Here is a 24,383-nt window from a genome sequence, read left to right on the forward strand (position 1 = left end):
TGGCATTTTTATTTATTTATTGTAAAAAAATAAATAAATCGAGGAGCATTTTAAGTTTTTTATGGACCTTTTATATGGTGCTAAACCTAATTTTATTTCCTGTACTGTTTTGACTTAAGAGAAAAATTAGTCATGCTAGTTGTGTAGAAATTCTAAATTATTTACCTTCAAAGGTTTCAGAGAGCTCTTAAAGTTTTATTTGGCGGTTGGGTGGTTAGTGCGCAGCCCCATGGCGCGGAGGTTCAGGGTTCAAGTCCAGCTTCTACAGCCTCCCCCGTGTGGAGTTTGCATGTTCTTATCCGGGCACTCCGGTTTCCTCCCACATTCCAAAAACATGCATGTCAGGGTTATTGGCCGGTCCAAATTGTCCCTAGGTGTGAACAAGCGAGTGAGTTGTCTGTCTGGCTGGCAACCAGTTCAGGGTGTCCCCTGCCCACTGCCCGAAGATAGTTGGTGTGGGCTCCAGCACCCCCGCGACCCTACTGAGGACAAGCGGTGCAGATAATGGATGGATGGATATATAAATATATGTATATACATATATATATATACAGAGGGCAGCACGGCGGCTGAGTGTTTAGCGCGTCCGCGGCACAGTTCTGAGGCTATCCAGCTACCGGCCCTCCTGCGCGGAGTTTGCATGTTCTTCCCGTGCTTGTCTGGGTTTCCTCCGGGTTCTCCGGTTTCCTCCCAAATTCCAAAAACATGCATGGCAGGTTAATTAGACGGTCTAAATTGCCCCGCAACCAGTTCAGGGTGTCCCCTGCACACTGCCCGAAGATAGCTGTGATGGGCTCCTGCTAGAACTAAGATTTATGGCCCGAGCCCGAACCCGAACCCGAGGCAATTTCGGGCCGGGTCGGGCCTGAAATGTCAGTCATACGGTCGGGTCGGGTCGGGTTCGGTCCTGCTTTTTTTTTTTTTTTTTTTTTTTTTTTTTTAAATTAATTAATAATTATAAATATATGTTCATTAAAAATATATACTTAAACTATGTATGGATACTAGACCAAGGAATACTTGTTATAAAATAAATAATTTGGATAAAACGGAGAAGGAGCTGTAATTGCTTTTAACGGAGCCAGAGCATGCTCTGCTCTGTGCACGTGACGTGACGTGAATGCTGTCCTCTTAATAATCTTCCCCTCCGCAAATTCGCGTGATTTTGGCCTGGTATCCCCGATATGGAGTCGGACCAACAAGAAGTTAAGGATAAACTCAAGAGAGGAGAACTGACGAGGAAAACGCACTCTGGTAAGAGTGAAGTGTGGAGCAATTTCAAATTGATAGTAGAAAATGATACAGAGACTTGCGTTGGCTTCGCTGAGTGTCAATGTGGCAATTTGCTCGCATACGATAGCAAAAAGACTGGGACCTCGACGCTGATCAGACATTTAAAAAGCTGTCCTGGCAAAAGTAATGAACGTCAGACATCTATATTATCATTCGTCCCAAAGACAGTCCCTCTTCGCGCTAAGCAAGCCATCACAGACAAGTGTTTTAATAAGCGTTTTATATAGAATACGATCGCTTTTGTCGGAAGCGTACATTGACGTTGGTGACATTTTCATCCGCGTTAAAAAACGCAATTTGCAGAATAAAATCACGCTTTATTGTTTAAATAAACGCGTTATATAGACTAGGATCTCCCAATTATTATAATTAGCTCGCTTTATTGTTTTAATAAGCGTTTTATATAGAATACGATCAGGGGGCGGGGAATTTGCATAGGAGTCGGAAAAGGGCACAACACGTCAACACCCCCTCAATGAAAGTGCTGCGCTAAAATCTTAAGGACGTACTACTACTGCTGCTGTGGATTATGGCCCAATGATCAAGTCGTCAAAATGACGGACGCCCTTAAATGTTTTCGCTACCTCAAAAAAAAAAACCGTCAATGACAGATTGTCGCTTAATGTAACATCTGCAGTGCAGACACAGAAATATAAAAGATGTAAATGTTTATACAGTTTTATTTAACTTAGGCCTAGATGTTGTAACAAAAGGCAGAGTTTAATTTGTTATCATAAATCACCCCTCCTTATAAATAAAATATGTAATTTCGGGCCCCTTTCGGGCCGGGCCAGCAAATCCAGTTAATTAGTCGGGCTCGGTCCGGGTCGGGTTTAATACCCCTCGGGCCTGCGTCGGGCTCGGGTGCTTTTTTTTGGCCCGATCTTACCTCTAGCTCCTGCGCCCCTGTCACCCTACTGAGGATAAGCGGTGCAGATAATGGCTGGATAATGGATGGATGAATTTATGTAAATTATCCATGTTTTTCATTTTGCACCATGAAACATTTTTAATGCAAAGTTTAAAGTTTTTACAGCAATTAAATATCGGCTCAAAAAACAGTTATAGACCTCCTCTTAATACAGACGCTCCCCTACTCACGACCTTTCGACTTACGAAAAATGGTAAATACATCCTTTTTTTTCGGGATGTCGAAAAATATCTGGTCATTGCTGTAAGTTAGATTTTGTATTGTGCACCTTTTTCCGAGTACTGTAGTGCTTATTTCGGCCACTTCCGGCATGTGGCGCTGTGAGAGCTCACCCAGCATCCACCCCGAAGAAGAAATCCGCTTTTTCTTCCTAGTTCGTGTGTAAACATTCTATACTGTATCTCCAGCACGCTAAGATTTTAAACATTTTTATTGTTTATTATCTCCTGCATCCATTCAATATGGTTGGTGTAAAGTGTAAAGAAGAGGCGAGCCTAGTCTTTTGAAATTAAGTCATTTATTTATTTGACTGAAAGTGGAATAAGAAAGCTTGATGTGGTTGAGAAAATGGCAGGAACTTTTTTTCAGCCACTTTTTACTACAAAGGAGGAAGAAGCTTAACTCTTGAAGCTCATCTTCCAAAAGTAAGTTCAACTTTATTTATATTTATAGAGCATATTATTTATGAAATGTTTATTTTTTAGGACAAAGCAATACAGGCTACTTCTACAAGCCTTAAACATACTTATACAAACCTTAAACATGCAAAATGTATTACTGAATCATGAACAAATTCAATTTACGAACGATTGTCTCGTTAATAAGTAGAGCAGCGTCTGTACTAATAATCAGTATTGGTATAGGCCCTGGAAAAACAATTATCGGTCAATCCCTTCACCGTAAACAGGTTAAAATGCACCCAAAAGTTTGAAGTTTTTGCATATGTGTTTGATGTTTGTTTCTTTTTTTATCTGGGTACATTAACGCAGCAAGGTTTATTTTTCCCGTTAAAAGCAATTTCATTTTGTTATTCCCAACTCATAATAGATAGTCATATCCCGACAATCTGCTTTATATGAATTGCTATACATTGTATGAAAGTTAGAAATACAATGTAAGGAAAGAAATGCAGGCTCCTACTGTATATATTGAAGGAAACTACAGCAAACTCACATCCAATTGTGAATGACTCAGAGGTGGCATCTGATTCAGTTCCTGTTTTTATATATAATTGCACATAATTATCTTGTTTTTTTTATGGCGGCATCACGTCCAAATGTTACATGGAACTTTGGCTTTTTAAGACTCCAGCGTGCAAGGCTGGCATTTATTGCAAAGTATTACATTTATCAATTTTCCACTTCAGACATAGATGTTTTAGGGATTTGAGCACCATGCTCAAATTAGGGGAAAGACAATTAACGAGTGGTAAAAATGCATACTCTCACATAAGTATATGTTGGTGAGTACGTGAATAGAATCTATAATTTTTTTTTATTTCAGTTGTGTTAGTATTTTTTAGTTATACATTTTTGTTATCAAGACACTGTCATGATTTGCCCAGTTTCGCTCCAACTGCTGCTCCTTTCCTGATTGGTTCCCCTCTCATTTAAGCTCATTACTCTCATTCACTCCTTGTCGGTCCGTCAGCGAACCTCCGCACTTACATGGGAAGCACTTTTTGACTCTGGCTCCCGTCTGTCCCGACCTGGCCTGTATCCTGTCCTGTGTCCTGTATCCTGTATCGTTCCCCTGTCCCTGGCTTCCCGGTTGTCTCCGATAACCTTACAATGTCTGGCCACGCTGCAATCTCCTGTCCCGGGCGCCCGCCTTGTCTCCGACCACGCTCCGATCTCGTGGGCCTCCTGCTTCTCCTGCCCGGCGATCGCCGAATTGCTGGCGTTTGTTTTCAGGTGCCGGACTTCTCTGTTTTTGCAATAAAGCTTGGTGTGAAACGTTACGCGTTTGGGTCTACCATTTGTTCTGGTTCTGACAGGCTCAATGCAGCTTGTACTGGGTGCAGTTCCATTAACACCACTAGATAGGTGCAAACTTATTCTGTTTTCAAATGTGTACTGTACTACCTTATAAACAGATCATGTCATGGGTCGGTGCTTGCAGTCCCTATTTTCCCCAAAAGATGGCAGCTTTATGCCATTTTCCAGTCTTCTTTCTTTTCTAACACCTCATGAAAGTTAAATAGTATATAAGAAGAAAAAAAGCATGCTAGCACCAGGGTTGGGTAGGGTTACTTTAACTTGATTACTTTCAATGACTTTTGGATTACTCCAATACCAAATATGCTAATAAAAGACAAAAGAAAATAAATATGAATAACATTATGACTCACAACCCGTGGTAAGCTTTCTCTTCTGGCTTTGATCTCCAGCAAAACTAACATAAAATGCGACAGAAACAAAATGAAAGTAAATCCAAACAGCTTGCCAACATCATTTTTGCCGTTCCATGTATTCCGTTACTCCTCAAGCCTGCACAAAATTGAGTCATTTTATTCATATTTAGTTTCTTTTGTCTTTTATTAGCATATTTGGTATTGGAGTCATCCAAAAGTAATTGAAAGTAATCCAGTTAAAGTAACCCTACCCAACCACTAATGACAATAAAGACAAATTCCATTCAATGACAGGCGGCACTTATTGGCAGTTCACGGTTCGCAAATCCTTTATCCTCCAGGGCACCAATGAGGACACAATTCTGGACAGTTTTCTCAACTGTTGACGTTGCTGGCCTTTTTGAGTTTGTGGCAAATTTGGCATCAGTCCATTCCTCAATGTTTTTGGTCCAGTTCTCTTCTGGTATCGGTATGTGAGTATGTGTAAATGTTAAGTGTGAAGCACATTGTAAAGCGCTTTGGGAGGTCTTTGACTTGAAAAGCGCTATATAAATGCAGACTGTTTACATTTAAATGCAGACCATATTTATCCTGACTGCCATTTGTTTTATTTTTTCTCTTCAAAGTCTTTATTAGGTGTTTACCCTGGATTGCCATTATCTAATCTTGTCACTTACAATATTTCCGAGAAAGCCAATTCAATTCTATGTTGTCCCCAAAAATACAAACCCATGTCAAGCGTGCACAGAGGTCCGTGAAATCCAAACCAAGATCTAATTGACTGTGACTATTTTCTATCTATACGAGCATCCCTATAAAACTCCCGCAGAGCACTCCACAAACACGGCATCCGTGCTGCAGCCCCAACGCTATATTTTGCCACAAAAAGTGCAATATTTGACCACAGTCGCCCCGTCGCTCGCCATATTTTCTACGCAATTATGGTTTCGCGGTCGGGCCCAGTCAAATGATTTCCATAACAAAGCGTCTTCCCTCCGGCTTAAAAATACGTCTGTTTTCGACTAACCAATCACCTTTCGCCGGATTCCCACTAAACTGTCCTAATGACAGGCTGCGCGTAGGGCGAGTGCCACCGGCCTGAAGGATTTCAACCCGCTCCAAAAAGCTCAGGCCGCAAATCCCCCTAAAAGCCCGCGAACGTCTCCTTGTGGAACAGGCCGCCCTCAATTGAAAAGGACGTTTTGGAGTGTGTGTTGGCACCTAGAGGGAGAGCTTTGGCCAGAAAAAGATTACATAGGCGGCGTGTGCGGCGCGCCAGTTGACGTGCCGCCTCTAAATCATGCACAAGGCCCTATTTTTTGGTAGGTTTTAAACTAGGGTTGGGGCAAAGTATTTGGTCCTGGGACACATTGGTTTATGAAAATTTGTGCAGGTAAAAAAAAGAAAAACTGATTGAGGTATTTTTTTGTTTTTCTTTGAACCAGGGGTGTCAAACAGGCGGCCTGTGGGCCGGATCAGGCCCAATAAGGGATTGAATCCAGCCTGCGGGACAACACCGAGGGAAGCGCAAGAGAAAAACAAGCTGCTGGTTATGTCCACTTGATGTTGCCAAACCCAGGTGCCTCTCACAAAGACGCTGTAGTTGTTTTTCTTTCTTTCTCTCTCTCTCTTCCTCCTTTTTTCTTTCACTCTGTATCTCCCTCTCTTTCACTCTGTCTCTCTTTCTGTGTTCCTCTATGTCTCTTAGGGCGGCATTAGCTCAGGAGGTAGTGCACTCGTCCTGGTATCAAGAGGTCGCAGGTTCGATTCCCAGCTTCTCCGTGTTATATGTTGAAGTGTCCTTGGCCAAGACACTGAAACCCAAATGCCCCAATAAGCAAGGGTCCCTTGCATGGCTGACTCCTTATTGGTGTGTGAGTGTGTGTGAATGGGTAAGTGTGAAGCACATTGTAAAGCGCTTTGGGAGGTCTTTATTGACTTGAAAAGCACGATATAAATGCAGCATTTTACCATTTTTTGTCTCTTTCTCTCTGTGTCTTTTTACCTTTTGATTTCTGTTCATTTTTCCTTTTCTCTCTCACTTTCTCTATTTCTCTCTTGCTTTCCCCTTTACTCTTTTTCCCCTTCACTCTTTCTCTCCTTCTCTTTTCTCTCCTCTCTTTCTTTTTTTCTATTTCTGTTTGGATTTCTTTCTTTCTCTCTCTTTCTTTCTCCCGCTCCCATTATTTCTCTATTTATCTCTTTTATTGCTCACGTTCTCTCTCTCTGTCATGATTACTGATGCGAGGCTCCTGAGCCTGTTCCTTTGGCGCCAAGTTCTTCGGACGCTGATTGGCTAACTTTTTATACCCCCGTCTTCCTGTCACCGGTTGTCAGTCCGTCTGCGAACCTCAGCTTACGCTTGGCAACCCTGACTCTCTCCGGTTCTGATTCCCATCTGTTTCCCGGCTCCGACCCCGTTTCTGATCTCGACCACAATTTTTGCTCTCCTGTCCCGGCTACTGATCTGTTTTTTCCGCTCTCGACACCGCCATCGCTCAACACGGAAATACCACTTCCGCATCTGAGCAACCTGCTCCCCGCAACCAGCGATCTACGGATTGTGTGTACTATCCTTTCCCTTCTTCCCAATAAAACTAAGAGAAACGCACCTAAGTGGGTCCTGTCTCCGTTCTGGTCCTGACACTCTCTTTTCTCTATCTCTCACCCTTTCTCCCATTCTCTCTTTCCTCATCCCACACCCTTTCCTTTTCTCCCCCTCTTTCTTTCTCCTATTTCTTTCTCCTTTTTCTTTCTCTCCAATCCACTAGTCCGGCCCCCGAGAAAATGTTTTTTCTATCGTGTGGCCCCCAAGTTAAAATGGGTTTGACACCCCTGGATTATACCAATAGAGCCACACCATATTTTTTAAGACAAAGTTCAACCAAATCGCCAAACCCGCTCGCCAGGCCAAAGCTAATCACTCAGCACATTTTGTTTCACTGTTTGACGATTTGAAAAAATCTATTAAATAATAATAATGCCACAGCCTGTGTCCCATCAATATAAATATAGCCCTTCAAATTTGTCTCCACCTAGCAGATACTTGAGAGTTTTGAGGCTCATTTTGACTCATTTTTGTCCCAAATAATAATTTCAAAGCAAGGTGCGAGCAAAATCATCTTATAAAAATGTAACAAAATACAACAAACGAGGATACCAATGTTTTTAATTTTAGTGTAGGCGGCAATTGGCAAAAGGAAGAAGCAGTGTGTATAGCTCCGCCCATTCCCATCGCTCACCCAACCAAATGGCTCTAAGTGCTTTGCTAGAGCTTCTGGGGTTTTAACGCTTGTCTGTGGCTTTTAATCATAAATTGTTTTAACAAAGAACATAGATTGTGTGATGAAAAATTCATAAAAAGGATTATTTAGTGATTGGCAGCCTAAATGTGGTTTGATGGTGTGATACCATAGGTTTCCGACACCTACAAAAGAGTTTTAAATCTGATACCCCTGCAAAACATGAGAAAAACGATAAAATAGTACAATCTTTCTTGTTCACATTTACCTGCACAAGGTGTATTTTGCTCTCTGTTTATAAAGTACCGTATTTTCCGCACTATAGGGCGCACCGGGTTATAGGGCGCACCCCCAAAAAATAGTTTTTGGTCCTATATCTTCCATAGATAAGGCGCACCGGATTATAAGGCACTACAATGGGAACGTCGACAAAACAGTCAGATGATTCAGTCAAACTGATTACTCCCTTAATATTCCCAAAGCTTGCAAAGAAGCAAATACGTGTCGTAGACACGTGCGGATGCGGTGTCCGTACGATGTCACTCAAATGCATCATTTCAAATATCATTCGGAAGGTTAAAGTCTTGGGATTCAAGAAATGCCAACCATTCCTTAGTTTCTATTTTCTTTTTCGCTCGCAACTTTACTGTGCATATGACAATAAACACTTGGAATTGAGTTGAATTCACTCAACTCATCACAGCAACATCAAGATCGTTCTAAAACAAGATACCGGGAAAATATAAAGCCGCATAGCTCACCTAAGTTCTCACGTTCAATAATTATACGCAATCATGGTCTTCTTACAACCGTGAGTGTAGTAAATCCAGGAGAGTAAAATGTTTACAAATACAGACTAATGAAACATGTTTCTTTATGGCGTAGTTTTTCGGCCAATTGCAGGGTTTGTTTTGGCCCTCTAGCCAATCCGAGGCTCCGAATAACTTCAGCCAATAGCGATCGATTTAACGGATGATTGACACATCTTTTTCAGCCAATTGCAGGGTTTGTTTTGGCCCTCTAGCCAATCCGAGGCTCCGAACAACTTTAGCCAATAGCGATCGATTCAAATGATGATTGACACTTTGGTTAGCCAATGAAACGCCGGTATATAAATCCCAGCATACACCGCGGACTACTCCACGTTCGGGGGGAAATCGAGTCGGCGGCTGTAAGTTGCGAGACCTTGCGATTTAATATTAAGCCATATATAAGGCGCACTGTAAGGCGCATGGTCAGCTTTTGAAAAAAATTAAGACTTTTAGGTGCGCCTTATAGTGCGGAAAATACGGTAACCATTTGTTTTGAAACACTCAAAATATACAAATAAATATAGAATATACTTGACTTTATTGTCATTGATTTTAACGTTGTGAAACAATCTATGCAGATTGGAAAAAGCACTCCAGGGTCAACGTGTAATAAAGACGTTCAAGAGAAAAAATATATATAAAAGATTCAGAATAAAAAAGCAGAAAAAATGTTTTAGTTGCAGTTCAGCACAAATTGTCCATAACAGCAGTGCCATCTGTTGGCGACAATGTCAAAGTGCATGCTCAACAACATGACTTCAAAAAAAATAAATGATAAAACCATTGTGCTTCTTCTCCTTTTCTAATGCCGTTTCAATAAAGCTACAAGCATTAAAACACAATATCATACTCACTTTATAATTAATGAATTTAAAAGTTAAATGTTTTTTTTTCATAAATAAAGTAAATGTACTTCATCTGCCTTACTATCTAATTTAGTTTATACAGTTTTTATGAGATAACTTTAAACACAACACAATATATTTAAATTAACCCATTCAATGCCAGACGTTTCTCTCAAATGGAAAGTGCGGGTGCCAGTCTGTTTTTGCCATTTTAACATAATTTTGAAGGCCGGCAGACAATTCCGTAGCTATACATACAAGACATATCACAAGAAAGCTTGAATCCTCATCTCTTTATCTAACCGTTGTTTAGTGAACAACAATTCCTATATATAATATGTATATCCAGTAGATATATATATATATATATATATATATATATATATATATATATATATAATAACAACAACAATAATATAATTGTATTTTTTGGGTTGTCTATTTAACTATACTTTCAATGTTTAACCTGGTAATAACATAGAAAAAAATATATACCGGAGTCATATCCCCTTAGTGTGAGGTGGCTAGGGTCAAGAACACATTCACATTGACCAAACCCTCCAATTCCAAACAAGAAGGGAGGCAATGCGTACCAACGTTTTAAGTCTGAAGTACGACCCGACCGAGGCTCGGACCAGCAACCTCCCAGTCTCGGGGGCAGGCTCCCTACCCCTAAGGCCACCGAGCTGGTAATAACATAGTGAAAACATAGTAATAACATGATCATTTGTTATTTCAGATATGCATATCAAACTGGGTGCCCATTGCGCTTCAAACGGGTTGAAAACCCCTGATCTATCTATCTAACTATCTATCTTGAGAGGGGTGACCGACAGCAAGATAAACACATAAACAAAAACACAGAAAATAAAAAGGGAAAAGTAGCAAAAACATGAAAAAATTGACCATGGCCAGCCCATATTCCCAAACACCCAAACAAGTTAAGCACCTCCGCACCTAAGTTGATCATGCTTTCGTCCCTCCAGATGAAACGGGACACAGGAAGGCGGCCATGTCACTTGAGTCAGGGTGACACAACACACTCTTCTGTTCAACAGCAGGGCCCAACAGCTTTCACTGGTTTACCCCTGCCCCATCATACAGGTGCCCAGCCCATCCCTTAGAACACTTATCTCCACTCATTCCTATCACAAACAAGAGCTCTAGCTTCCATTACATTTAGACCTTTTTCCTCCAGCGCACTCATAACACCATCCATCCACGTCAATCACGGCCTTCCTCTTGGTTTTCCTTCCATTTACTTCTGCTCTGTAGATCTTCTTCAACATTCGCTCCTCATCCATTCTCTCCATGTGTCCAAACCAACCGAGTACTATCCACAATCTTGCTCAGTTCCACTACTACTCCAGTTATGTCTCACAATTTCATTTATGAATTTATCCCCTGAAAACCCTTGATCTAAACAATAATAATAAATATTTTTAATAGTAGGGCAGCATGGTGGCGCAGTGGTTAGCACATGTGCAGCACACTTCTGAGATCATGATATCGAACCTTCCTGTTTGGATATTGCATGTTCTCCCGGTGCTTGCGTGGGTTTTCCTCCGGGCACTTCGGTTTCCTCTTACATTCCAAAAACGTGCATGTCAGGTTGATTGGCCGGTACAAATTGTCCCTAGGTGTAGGCGAATTGTCTGTCCCTGTGTGTCCTGCGATTGGCTGACAACCAGTTCAGGGTGTCCCTTGCCCACTACCCGAAGATAGCTGGGATGGGCTCCAGCACCCCCGCGACCCTACTGAGGATAAGCGGTGCTGATAATGGATGGATGGATGTTTATGAGACTCTGGCAGCACGAATTAAACATTGTTTTTACATCACTGTAGTAGTTTTTTGACCTCAGTAGTATACTCTCCCCAATACTGTATATCAAAGTCCAATTATGATCTATTTAGCAAAATTCCTCCAAACGCTAAGAGAAGTTCAAGATACAGTGTAGGTGGCGTGAAGCAGATCCTTGACTACACCTTTTTTCCTTTTTTTTTCCTGCGTGCAAACACCTTTGCGTTCTTCTGTCAAGGTTATCCTGGGGAGAGGATACAAAGATGTGCGCGTGGGGAAGGGGAAGGGGGGGCGTCTAGGTGACTCATCTGGATGAGTCATGTGCATTGTGTGTGGACAGCTCAGGGATAGATGGATGGATTGATGTGGGGGTGGACAGCTACACTTTCCCCACCCCCCTGCACCTGTTTACTCGCATACAGTTAAGCACACGGGTTACATTTGCGGCCATGCTTCAGCCAATGCATTTTTAATGCGAGTACACTTCCAAGAGGGTTTTATTCCCACTGCTTTCGTTCTAGCAAGGAGAGGGAGGGGGGGTTGTGGGGCTCATCCATATTAAAGGGATACTTTCACAGGGGGGCTGCCTGCAGTGGTGGAGTGAAGCGTGTACGACGCACCTGTGAAAAACTTATCGATATTTGACGGAAGGCATATGCAAATGACATGTATTTACTCGTTAAAGTGCAAAAATTATACTTATTATTTTTACCATCATTCTCTACGAAAACATAAAAACCTGCAATCCATCCTCCCATTATCTGCTCCGCTTATCCTCAGTAGGGTCGCGGGGGTGCTGGAGCCCATCCCAGCCATCTCCGGGCAGTGGGCAGGGGACACCCTGAACTGGTTGCCAGCCAGTCGCAGGGCACATAGGGACAGACAATTCGCTCGCTCATTCACACATAAGGACAATTTGGACCGGCCAATTAACCTGACATGCATGTTTTTGGAATGTGGGAGGAAACCAGAGTGCCCGGAGGAAACCCACGTAAGCTCGGGGAGAACATGCAAACTCTGCACAGGAAGGTTGGTAACTGGATTTGAACCCATGACCTCAGAACTGTGCCGCACACGCGCTATCCACCGCGCTGCCAACCATGTTGGGTTAAAGTAGAAGTAGGGGCGGCAGTGGCTCAGGAGGTAGAGAGCTCGTCTTGGGATCAAGAGATCGCAGGTTCGATTCCAGGCTCCTCCGTGTTACATGTCGAAGTGTCCTTGGGTAAGACACTGAACCTCTAATGCCCCCAATAAGCAGGTTAGCGCCTTACATGGCTGTCCGGCCGCTATTGGGAAAATTTGAAGCACACTGTAAAGCGTTATGGGAAGTCTTAACTTGAAAAGCGCTATATAAATGCAGATCATTTAATTTCATTGAGAAACATCCTGCTATTTAAAACTGTTTTACAATGAACTATTACTGCGCTAGAAAAAAATAATACGCTCCTGTGATATAAGGTATGTTGGTCGTGACCATTCTCGGAAGGAAATAGAAAGACCTGTTCACGTATACCACAACTCTCCCAAGATAGGCACCCAGTAGCATTCTGCACTGGACACACGGTGCATTCAAAGATCAGTCGGAAGTTTTCAAAGAGAATGCCCTGTTGTCTACATTTTTTTCATTTTTGATCCAGATGTTTGTGTCACGGTTGCCATGGCGCCCAATTGGCCCCGCCTGTGTGGCGTTGACTGAATGGCTTCCCTTCTATTTAAGCTGATTGCTCTCACTCTCCCTTGGTCAGTCCATCAACGAACCTCTGCCTCGCAAGACGTGGGTTTTGACCCCGTCCGGTTTCCTGCCTGTACTTCCTGTCTGGTATCGTTCCCATCTATTTTTGTCCTGTCTATTATTGATCTCCAGTTTTGTTCCCGTCTAGTTTGTCCTGTTTATTTTCAATATCCTGTTTTGATATCATTCCTGTCTGTCCTGTCCTGTCCGGTATCGACCCCATCTGTCCGATATCGTCGGCCTCTGGCTTCCTGTCATTCCACGCCAGACTGCTGCCTAACGTGCATGACTCCCCATTTCCCGTAAAATAATAGGCTTGTGTGATAAACGTCACGCATTTGGGTCCTCCTCCTTTTCCGACAGTTTGAGATTTAGGTCCAACTTGAAAACGTTTTTATAGTATTTCAAATGAGATTCACACAGCTTGGCTGAGAAAACAAACTCACAGAGAAATGTCCCTACAAGTGTACAAACAACATTATGTTGGAATTCTCAAAAATGATCATTGGACCACAAAAACCACATTGAATGTATTTTTAGTGCGGAATTGACATTTTAAAACAGTTTAAATCTCCAGGAAATGTCTCTTTTAAAAGCACACATAAAAGGATGATCTGTTTTGTGTATAAAGTTCTTCCACCTTTAGCACTTTTTGTTTGTTCCTTGAAAATTTGGACAGCAGGGGTTTATTCTGATGAAAGCCTTTATTTTTTCGAAAGCTGACCATGCGCCTTATTATACAGTGCGCCTTATGTATGGATCAATATTGAGTCGCAAGGTCCCGCAACTAAGGCAAGCAGCCGCCGGCTAGATTTTCCCCCGTAGGCGATGTAGTCCGCGGTGTATGCTGGGATATATCTACCGGCGTTTTATTTCCTATCCAATGTGTCAATCATCATTTGAATCCGTCACTATTGGCTAAAATTATTTGGAAGTAAAGGAGGCGGGTCCTTTTTAGCATTTACATGCTCGCATAGGCTAAAGTGGTGCAAAACGAAGCCTGCAATCGGCCCAAAAAGATGTGAATCACAAGTTTGATTGCTCTACGGCATGGAGGAAACTAGTCTATTTGTAAACAGGAATTATGGGGCTAAACAGACAGTTACCGACAAGCAACGTCCATCTATGCATTTGCCTCTCGTTTTATTTTTTGTTTTATTTGTCGGCATTATTGCGTGTTTTGGAGTCTGTAAATATTTTACACGGTTGGATTTACGATACTCACGGATGTAAGAGGACCATGGTTGCGTATTATTATTGAATGTGATGGCTGCAAGATGACTTTGGTGAGCTGCCCCGGCTTTATATTTTCCTAGTATCTTGATGTCTCTGTGATGAGTCTATTTTTCAATTAAATTCAATTCAATTCAAAGTGTTCATTGTCATATGCACAGTAAAGAACTAGGTTTCCCTGCACGATTAAATTCTTACTTTGCTGTCCACACAGTTGCTAGCGAAAAAGAAAAAGGAAACTAAGAAATGGTTGGCGTTTCTTGAATCCGAAGAGTTTAACCTTCCTAATGAAATGTGGAATGATGCGTTTGAGTGATTGGCGACATCGTACAGACACCGTCAGAGACACGTATTTGCTTCTTTGCAAGCTGTCGGAATGTAAAGGGGTTAATAAGTTTGACTGAACTATCCGACTGTTTTGTCGACGTTCCCACTGTAGAGCCTTATAGTACGGTGCGCCTTATGTATGGAAAAAATATAGGACAAAAAACTATTATTCGGGGTGTGCCTTATAACCCGGTGCGCCTTATAGTGCAGAAAATTCGGTATTTTTTTAAGCTTATTTTGGACATCCCTTTACTGGTGAGATTTACTAGAAGGAAAATTAGAAACCAAATCTAAAATTGTTCAATCACACTGCAGCACAATAAACCACGGCAAGTATATTTGATAAATATTAAATGAATAAACAAATGAATGATCTATAATCTATACTCTAACCTCTAAATACTTGTATCTTCTTTTATGATGCGTGTGCAAGTACGTACATATGACAGATTTGCGCCCAATCAAAAACAAAACCAAACTGGAACCTTGGAACAGGGATACAAGAGCACAGAAATGACGCCTTACAAAGAATTTGCATCATAATAAATGCATAATACTTGAGACCCTGACTCCCAACTGTTTTTTGCTCCTGTCCGTCCCCCGGCTTCAACCCGTTTTTGATCCTGACCACGTCTACTCTCCGGTCCCGGCTTTCGACTTCTTTTTGTCCCCGACCACGTCTTCTCTCCTTTCCTGGCTTACGACCCCGACAACGTTTTTGCTCTCCTGTCCCGGCTAATGACGTTTTATCCGCTCCCGACACCGCCATCGCTCGCCACAGAAGATCCGCTTCCACGTTCAGAGCGACCTGCTTCCCGCGCCTAGGGAACACCGGATAGTGGGCGCAGCCCTTTCTCTTTCCTTTAATAAAACTTATAAGAAACATAACGCAATTGGGTCCTGTTTCCGTTCTGGTCCTAACATGGATTGCCCAACCAAACGTGCATTGATCTGGTTACGGGATCAGGATAGTTGGAATTAAGCACAGGCATTTAATGAGTATCTCCCGAAAAAATGAGGTGCGGTCACCATAAGTAATAATGGATGTGAAGCTGCGGTTCTGGGATGTTTTTTGTAGCAATTACTGTCACTGTCACACATCTGGGGCAACTGTATTTTTTCTCTCAAAACGATTGTTTTTCTACTGCACAACTGTACACAATTGTCATTGTTACTTTGATAGCTACCAGCTTGGTGTTCTACGTTTTGCAATTTTCTTGTGCGTAATGTTTCTAAAACGCCTAACCTTTCTAGCAACTGAAGAGCAAATGATGAATCATCCACTATACAGGAACAAAAAGAAACAAATAACGCAGGTACAATCGTCACTCTCTACCCCCCACTGCGTTTCCCGTCCCCCCTACCTTAATGTGTTAAGAACCGAACATATTTGCGAAAAGTATGGTATTTATTAGTGTATTAGGTGCACTTGTGTATCAAGTGCACCCCTGGCGAGCGATGGCAGTGTCGGAAACGGGAAAACGGGTCAGTAGCCGGGACAGGAGAGCAAAAACGTGTTTTATTTGGATGGAAAATGGGTTTAAAATTGTCTTTCTCAAATCAAATCAAGCATTGTGGGTAACAAATGATCACAAGGCAATTCTGAACCTGGTTAGCATATATGAAAATCGTATATTGCACAATGGGATTCCAGATGACAGCGCTGGAAGCACCAAATCTTAACCACTAGACCAGGGGTGTCAAAGAGGCGGCAGGCGGGCCGGATCAGGACCGCTAAGGGATTGAATCCGGCCTGCGAGATAACGCTGAGGGAAGCGCAAGAGAAAAACGAGCTGCAGGTTGAAATATGTCCACTTGATGTTGCCAAAGCTCGGTGCCTCCCACAAAGACGCTGTTGTCGTATTTCTTTCTTTCTCTCTCTCCATTTTCTCTCACTCTCTATCTCTCTCTCCCTTTCACTCTGTCTTCGTCCCTTCTCTCACTCTCTGTCTCTCTCTATTTAACTTTCTCTGTCTCTTTTTCTATTTCTATGTTCCTCTTTGTCTCTTTCTCTGTGTCTTTTTACCTTCTTTTGCGCTTCCTTTTTCCTTCTCTCTGTATTATTTTCTCGCTCTCTTGCTTTCCTCTTCTCTTTCTCTTCTCTTTCTCATTCTCTTTGGATTTCTTTCTTTCCCTCTATCTTTCTCCTGCTCTCACTGTTTTTCTATTTATCTCTCATACCTCCCTCTCTCTCTCTCTCTCTTTCTCACTGTCTTTCTCCCTTTCTCTTATTCTTTGTCACACCCTCTCTCTTTTTCTATTCCTCTCTTTCTCTTATTTCTTTCTATTTTTCTGTCTCTCAAATCTACTAGTCCAGCCCCCCAAGAGAATGTTTTTCTATCGTGTGGCCCCCGAGTTAAAATGAGTTTTACACCTCTGCACTAGACTAAATGTAAATAAATATAAATGGTCTGCATTTATTCAGCGCTTTTAAAATCACTGACAAGCTCCCAAAGCACTTTACAATGTGCTTCACACTTATCCATTCACACTCACTCACACACACACCAATAACAGTGTCAGCAATGTAGGGAACTACCTGCTTATTGGGGGCATTAGCGGTTCAGTGTCTTGCCCAAGATAACACGGAGGAATCAAACCTGCGACCATTTGATCCCAAGGCTAGCGCTTTACCTCCTGAGCTACTGCCGACTAATAAGGTTATAGATGATACAGGAAAAGGCATTAAAACTAGAATCATTGCTCTATATGATGTCGTAATACTGTAGTTTGAGGTGTCCTTAAAAAGTTAAAAGTTAAATATTCTCTTTTAATTATTTGTTACAATGCCCAACTGAGTTCAAAGAGCCCTTATGTTTTATTTTCCATTGCACCTAGCTGCTTATATTTTACTTCTAGCAGGCCTGTTCGGGGTGGAACAAGGCCCCCCCCCAATTTTTTTTTTTTAAAGTTTATTTGAGCATTTCTAAGAAATAAACACTAAATATTTGTTACTCTGCTGCCATCTCCTGGCTCAAAGTCATTAATGTTGGCTTAAGTTTTCAAATGATGCATCTCACCTTGAAGGCCAAATGATGTAAAGGTAGAAAAAGCACTACAGTTCTGCTACAAGTGCGTTTTTATAGTGAACTATATCCCCCATCAAGACTGTTATGCTTTGTGGGGTTGGACCCAAGTGAAGGGAAGCAGGAACTGAGCCAAGCATGCTCAAAACAAGGATGGCCTTTCATAACAAAACCAGGAACAAAGTAACAGACAAACAAAGCGTTACAAAACAAATAACATGTTGAAACAAAATCAGACCTGACATGATCCAAACCAGATACAAAGACCAAACCGGAAATGGAAATGCAAGGAACAAAGTAACAAACAAGGGTTCACAAAATAAATAACATGTTCGGTCAAAATCTAAGCTGACAATGTTGAAACCATAAACAAAGATCGAAATGGAAATGCAAGGAACAAAGTAACAAACAAGGGGTAGCAAAACAATGAAATGTTCACACAAAACCAAACCCAACTTGATCCTAACCAGAAACAAAGACCAAACCAGAAATGGAGATGCAATGACCCAACGTAAGTTGCTGTCTGAGCGGGCAATATAAAATCTCGGAATAAGTAGGGCTCAGGTGTGCCTTCCTCCTGAAGGATTTTATACATATGACTATATAGGATTTTATACGATTCACTCATAATGCAATGGAGATTTTCACTGAGTAGGCTATAGTTCAATGAGAGGTCAGGCTGTTCCAAATGCAAAATATTTTGTCTAGTTTTGTTGATAACAGGACTCTGACGGAGTTCGCCAGGCGTTGTTTTGAGAAACGCTCTCCGTTGTTTTGAGGAACCACAGACATCGGGACGCTCGTCTCTGAGATTGTGAAGCCCACGTTGGGCTTCCTTGGCACGCCCATGGGAGGAGTTGGCACGCCATTGTGCGGGGAGAAGATGGTCAATAGGAGGGAGCTAAAGGTCTTCAGAAGAGGGCTTCCCAGAGACTCCAACGACACTAATTTGGCCGTTTTCGATGGAGTACACTTAGTTAAATTGTTAATTAAATTAAATCTGCCCCCGTGTGAAAATGTCGGCTTTCTTGTACATCTTTTTCCTCAAGAAACGAGCGCGCATAAATTGTTGGATGAATTTAGGTTGTGTTTGGTTAATGGAGTCAGATAACTAACTCGAACAATTTGGTAATAATAATTCTTAACACTCCTCACTTGGTTTTCGCCCCCTGAAAAAAGGTGGCATGCCAGATTCTGACACAGATGTACTCTTAAAAAAAGCCATACCTACCGCAGGAGCGACAGACTCCTGACCCCCGTTCTAACGTGAACGTTTTACGGAAACGTGGCTCATGTCTAGCATCCCGGACGCTAACGTGGAGCGACACGGAGCTACCCGGAGCTATCTGGAACTACCCGGCTTCAGCGCTGTTAGGGCAGACAGAGACACAAAAGCCTGTGGGAAGCGGAGAGGAGGCGGAATTGCTATCTACATGAACACTAGGTGGTGTAACCCTAGGCACAAAGATTTCCATCTACTGCTGAAGGGACGCCGAACTTGTGGACTAGCGTGGGACGTCATCCACTCCGCTGTTGCTAACTACAACACAGCACCCTGAGGGCATCCTGTTAATCTGTGACTGCTGGAAGTGTGAATTTCCCTACTTGGATGAATAAAGTATCTATCTATCTATCTATCTATCTAACCTGTCAGCCACCATGCCGCCCCGTTGGACATTTGAATTGTTTTCAAGTAGACTATCATAAAGACCATTGTTAACAATCCTCGAAAGTCAATTTCATATTCACAGAAGTTCCACCATCTTGTTTGTCTTTAATTACGAGACGGCGTCGTGATGCGGCGTAATAGCACATCATCGGCATTCACCGGATCACTCTCTCCTGGCAAAACACGCTTCCTCCTCTCCGACAATTCCCTCCTTTCAACACGTGGCCACGCAGCCTCGTCCCTCACTTTGCATCCGACGTGCCCGGATACTTTTTCGTTCTGGTGGTGACAACATTGTCTAAATTGCTGCCATTTGGCTTCTTCCTCGTGAGTCAGACGGGAACGGGATCGAGCGTTCTACCTCGGTCCCACCTGTGACGAACACACCGTCTCCATGCCAGCCGCGTTTCTGAAACTCAAGCGGGGGAACCAAAACATCAAATGTGAAAGCTTTTACGGCATCAAAGGGTTGCTGGTTGGCTCCTAAGGGCCCCATGGGGAGCTTCTTATACTTAGTTGTACTGCGCAATACTGTATTTTACAGTACAGTAATACAGTAGTAGAAGGAAAAATGGATGGTGCTGCAATAGACACTGTATCAGAAATGAAGTTTTTAGGGGTCATAATAGACAATAGATTAAGCTGGAAAACACACATCAGACACATACAAACTAAAGTATCTAAAAGCATTTCAATAATTCATTTTAAACTATAATGCATTGTATTTATTATATTGTACTCTAGTTCTGCCATACTTGACATATTGTGCAGAAGTCTGGGGCAATAACTACAAAAGTTCACTAAAGCCCCTTTTTATCCTCCAAAAACGTGCAATAAGAACCATACACATGGTAGGATATCGGGATCATACTAATACTTTGTTCCTGCAGTACAGATTATTAAAATTGGATGATTTAGTAAAAATTTTCACTTCACAACTGCTATTTAAGGTAAACAAAAACATAGTGCCAGAAAACATCCAAAAATGATTCATTCGGAAAGAAATCCCAAAGGTGAGAACAACCAGGAAAAGTATGTGTGTGTCTGTGTGTGGAGTCAAACTTTGGAACAATTTACAAGATGAGATCAAACAATGTCCAACTATTCATGTGTTCAAATTCCAATTCAAAAAAACATTACTGGCGAAATACAGGGATGAAGAAAATGGGATATGAGTGAGATTGGAAATACTGCATTTCAAACTATGGTTAACTTTGTTTAACTTAAGCTTAACTTTGCTATTGTTGTATCATAACTGTTATTATTATTTCTATTGTTTTTATTATCATTGGTGTCGCAGTGATGTTTAGTGACTAGTGGCATTATGACGTTGAGGGATGGGTACTACGATGATTAGTGTATAAAATATGTGACTTGTTATTATTAGAATTATTGATTTCTGACCTATGTAATGTGTGTATCCTTGAGATTGTGTTGTATTTAGACATTTTATTTTAATGTTCGAAATAAAGTTTTCATTCATTCATTCACATTAGAACATCAGGAAACCGCAACCCAACTTTATAACATTTTCAGTTTACAGTGTGGTTAAATAAAAATTACAAATATTACTTCACTATAGCAGCTCACGGATCCCTTAACCGCCAGAGTTATCACTTACTGTGGTGTGTCTTGGGTAGAGGACTGAACTGCCAACACAACGAAATATTTTCAAAAGACCTTTCCCTTTTAAAGTACAGACCAAGTGAAGTGACCAAACTCTCCAGCTGTATAATTAAGTTTTGAACCCCCAGAGTGTCCATTTTAGTAAAAATATTAATGATTTGCATATATGTCACATGTTTCAGGCAAGAGTTTTATTTCCTTGGGTATCCGAATGAAATTTCGCCAATTAGTATCAACTAATTCAGGGGTGTCAAACTCATTTTAACTCGGGGGCCACACGATAGAACAAACATTCTCTCGGGGGCTGGACTAGTAGATTCAAGAGAAATAAAAAGAGAGATAAAGAAATAAGAGAAAGAGGTAGGGAAAAGGAGAGAGGGCGGGACAAAGAAAGAAAAAAAGATAGAGGGAGACAGCGTGAGAAACAAATGAGATTAAAAGTCTTGAGAGAGGGGGAAAAGAAAGGGGCGAGGGGTAAAGAAATCCAAAGAGAAATAGAAAGACAGAAGGAGAGGAAAGATAAAAGAAAGCGCGAAAGGTAGGAAGAAAGAAAAGAGAAAAGGAAAAAAGGAAGTTAGAGCAGAAGAGGTTAAAAAGGCACAGAGAGGGAAAGAGACAAAGGAAGAGAAAAAGAGAGACACAGAGTGAAAGAGACAGAGAGTTGGAGAAAAGGGGTGGAAAAGAGAGAGAGAGAGAAAAAGAAATACAAGGACAGTGTCTTTGTTTGAGGCACCTGGCTTTGGCAACATCAAGTTGACATATTTCAACCTGCAGCTCATTTTTCTCATGCGCTTCTTTGAGTGTTGTCTCGCGGGCCGGATTCAATCCCTTAGCGGGCGTGATCTGGCCCGCGTGCCGCCTGTTTGACACATGCGGACTAATTACAGAACTTTATTTTGAAAGGCATTAACAGGAACTCCCACAGGTCACAGGAAATGTCTCCAGTGACAGATGGCATCAGCAAACACAGAGTCCAAAGGGTGGCCTTGCTGGCCTTTGGGACCATGGGGACAAAAAAGTCAAGATCCACAGCTTTGCCTCCTTAGCACAACCAAGGCATGTAGGTTTGACCATGTTGCTCTTTTTCCTCTCTCGGTCAGCTGAAAATAGGCACGAAAGAGTCAAGAAAGAGAAAGAAAGCCTTTTCTGAGGGGGACGCCATGCTGAAAACACACACACTTTTCCCGACTACGTGATATCCCATCCGACCCAAAGGTAACACAACAAACGTTTTTGGTGCTGGGTAAAAATATCAATCCAACACGCTATGGAATAATTCCTGATCATTTAATCAAATGGGTTAATGGACGAGTACTGTTATTCCTGCTAGAAGAAATTGCCTCTCCCCTTTTCCCACTCAGTTTCTTTAATGAAGTAGAAATACGAGTTTCTCTCCTCAACAATGTCCTTTTTCCTTTCTTTGGATTGAATTTTCCTTGCAATGTAAACACAACGTGGTGTGTTAGAATCAAACCACATTGCATCATTTAATTGTGTATCCATATATTTTTCTTTTGGACTGATCAATCAATATCATTATCAATGAACTGCAAAATCAATCATTTAAAGCTTAAATTACAATACAGCGATACCTCTACTTACAAATTTGATTGAAAAATGGCTGCGTCCTCTATCCCGCCATCTTGCCGCAACCCTCGCCTCTGAACTTTAAACTGTGATGGTGACACGAAAAGCAGGATGGGAAAATGCATGTGCACTGGTTGCCAGGCAGATTTGAAGCAATGGGCAGATTGTTTAGGTTGGGGAAACTCTGGGAGCGGCAAATAGCAACGCATCTAGAGGCAATATTTGTAACCTGAGACCTTTGTATGTAGCAACATTCGTAAGTAGAGGTACCACTGAAGATTGCTTTTTTCTTGATACTGGACACAAAAAAGAGGCTATTTTGGAAATTGTGACCTTACCCTGCTGGTCGAATTAGTAACTACCGAATACCAACTCTTGGGTAAGTACAACCTGGTGCTACCCATCCTTCTCCTGGACGTTTTTTTGGGTAGGGGTTTGCTCCCCCACTTGAAACAAATAGTACTGGTTTCTGGGGTTCCCTGATCCGACTCAGATACAGCACCTTCATCATCTGACCGCTGTTGGTTTTTTTTTCAGTGTAAAGAAACATCCCACTCTTCAACGGCATTAAAAAGAAGAAGCACCTGTCAATATTGGTAATAGATCCTACTATACAACAACAAATTATTTTGTGTGCCCAAAAATGAATGGGGTTCAGCCGGGAGAACGAAAACATGTGATGTGAAAGCTTCAAAGGGTTGCTGGTTGGCTCCCAAGGGCCCCCCGCTGATCTTGTTTTTTTCAAGTACCCACTTGGGGTGGCGCAGAAGCACTGTGCAGAAACACGGATTAGTGCAGCAATGGATCTCCTCATGCGGACAGGGTTCGGTACACAGGCAATCGGATAGCGGGGCAACAGTATCAAGATCAACAGGGACAGCAGTCATGGTCCAAGGGGCAGGAGAGGGCAGTTTTCCCTCTAAGCAGCACGTGTGCGCAATTGCGCACTGCTCGCACATTCTCAGCGCACAAGAAAATCTAGCCAGCGCACAAAAATCAGGGCTCAAAATTGCTAATTAAGAAGCGACTTAAGTCAAAGTTACAGTGCATGATGGTCAAAATACATGGGTTCCCCTGACGTGTCCTAAATGCGGTATTTTGAAGTCGAGTCGAAGTAGAACGAAGTTGAGTAAAGTTAGTAGAGTTTGTCGAGAACCGGCTTCTTCAGCTCGGCTCACTAAAAGGAACCGGCTCTTTCGGGTCCTAAACGGCTCTCCGGGTTGTTTTTGCTTCTTTAATCCCAACATGACCAAATATTATGTAAAATTATGCACAAAATGACTTAAATGAAGGGGGGAATAGAACAAAAAAGAAAAAAATACCAAAATGAAAAAGCAGTGAAAAGCTGAGAAAAAAAGAAACAAAGGGAAGAGAAAATAAGAAAGAAAAAATGAGAAAAAAGCCAGAAAAAAAGAAAAGAAAAAAATGTAGGCAAAAAGTAAATAAAGTAACTGCACGGAAAAAATTAACACAATGAGATTTTTTTAAAGGAATTTAAAAAAAAGTAGAAAAAAACACGGAAAAAAAAAGAAAAAGTTTGTGTTGCATTCAAATAATTTCCAATTATTTCAAGTGAATCTTGTTGCCAACATTGTACTTCCACTAAAAAATGTGATTAAGTACAGTTCTGTATCTTACAACCGACTAAATATCCCCCCAATAATGTTAATATTATGCGACAAAATATATCAGGAAATAAAAAGAAACGGATGTCCCCAAACATTTCTGTACCACTGATCGAATTATGGATTGCAGCCTGGCCCAATAACAACATTAGTAATAGAGGTTAGATCGGGCCTTAAAAAATCCAATCCATTCCGAACCCGACCAATTAGGCAACTTGATTTTATGGACCGGGCCTGAAATATTACGACAGACACATTATGAAAATATCCCAACATAAATA

The 24,383-nt window shown here is 41.7% G+C and overlaps 1 long non-coding RNA gene across 2 annotated transcripts in view; it reads left to right on the forward strand.

Annotated features, from left to right (window-relative positions):
* LOC148358884 (uncharacterized) overlaps positions 1-20,681 on the forward strand; it is a 47,805-nt gene extending 27,124 nt beyond the window's left edge. The window contains exons 3-5 of one of the 2 annotated variants that reach the window (XR_015851584.1): positions 6,023-6,156; positions 6,286-6,469; positions 18,319-20,681. This is a non-coding gene — a long non-coding RNA (uncharacterized LOC148358884). The remainder of the gene's footprint in view (positions 1-6,022; positions 6,157-6,285; positions 6,470-18,318) is intronic. The other variant, XR_015851585.1, reaches the window with a different exon arrangement.
* The last annotated feature ends 3,702 nt before the right edge of the window (positions 20,682-24,383 follow it).

Source organism: Urocampus carinirostris, chromosome 10 (assembly GCF_059441175.1).
Source record: "Urocampus carinirostris isolate Australia breed hairy pipefish chromosome 10, RoL_Ucar_1.0, whole genome shotgun sequence".
Taxonomy (NCBI): Eukaryota; Metazoa; Chordata; class Actinopteri; order Syngnathiformes; family Syngnathidae; genus Urocampus; species Urocampus carinirostris.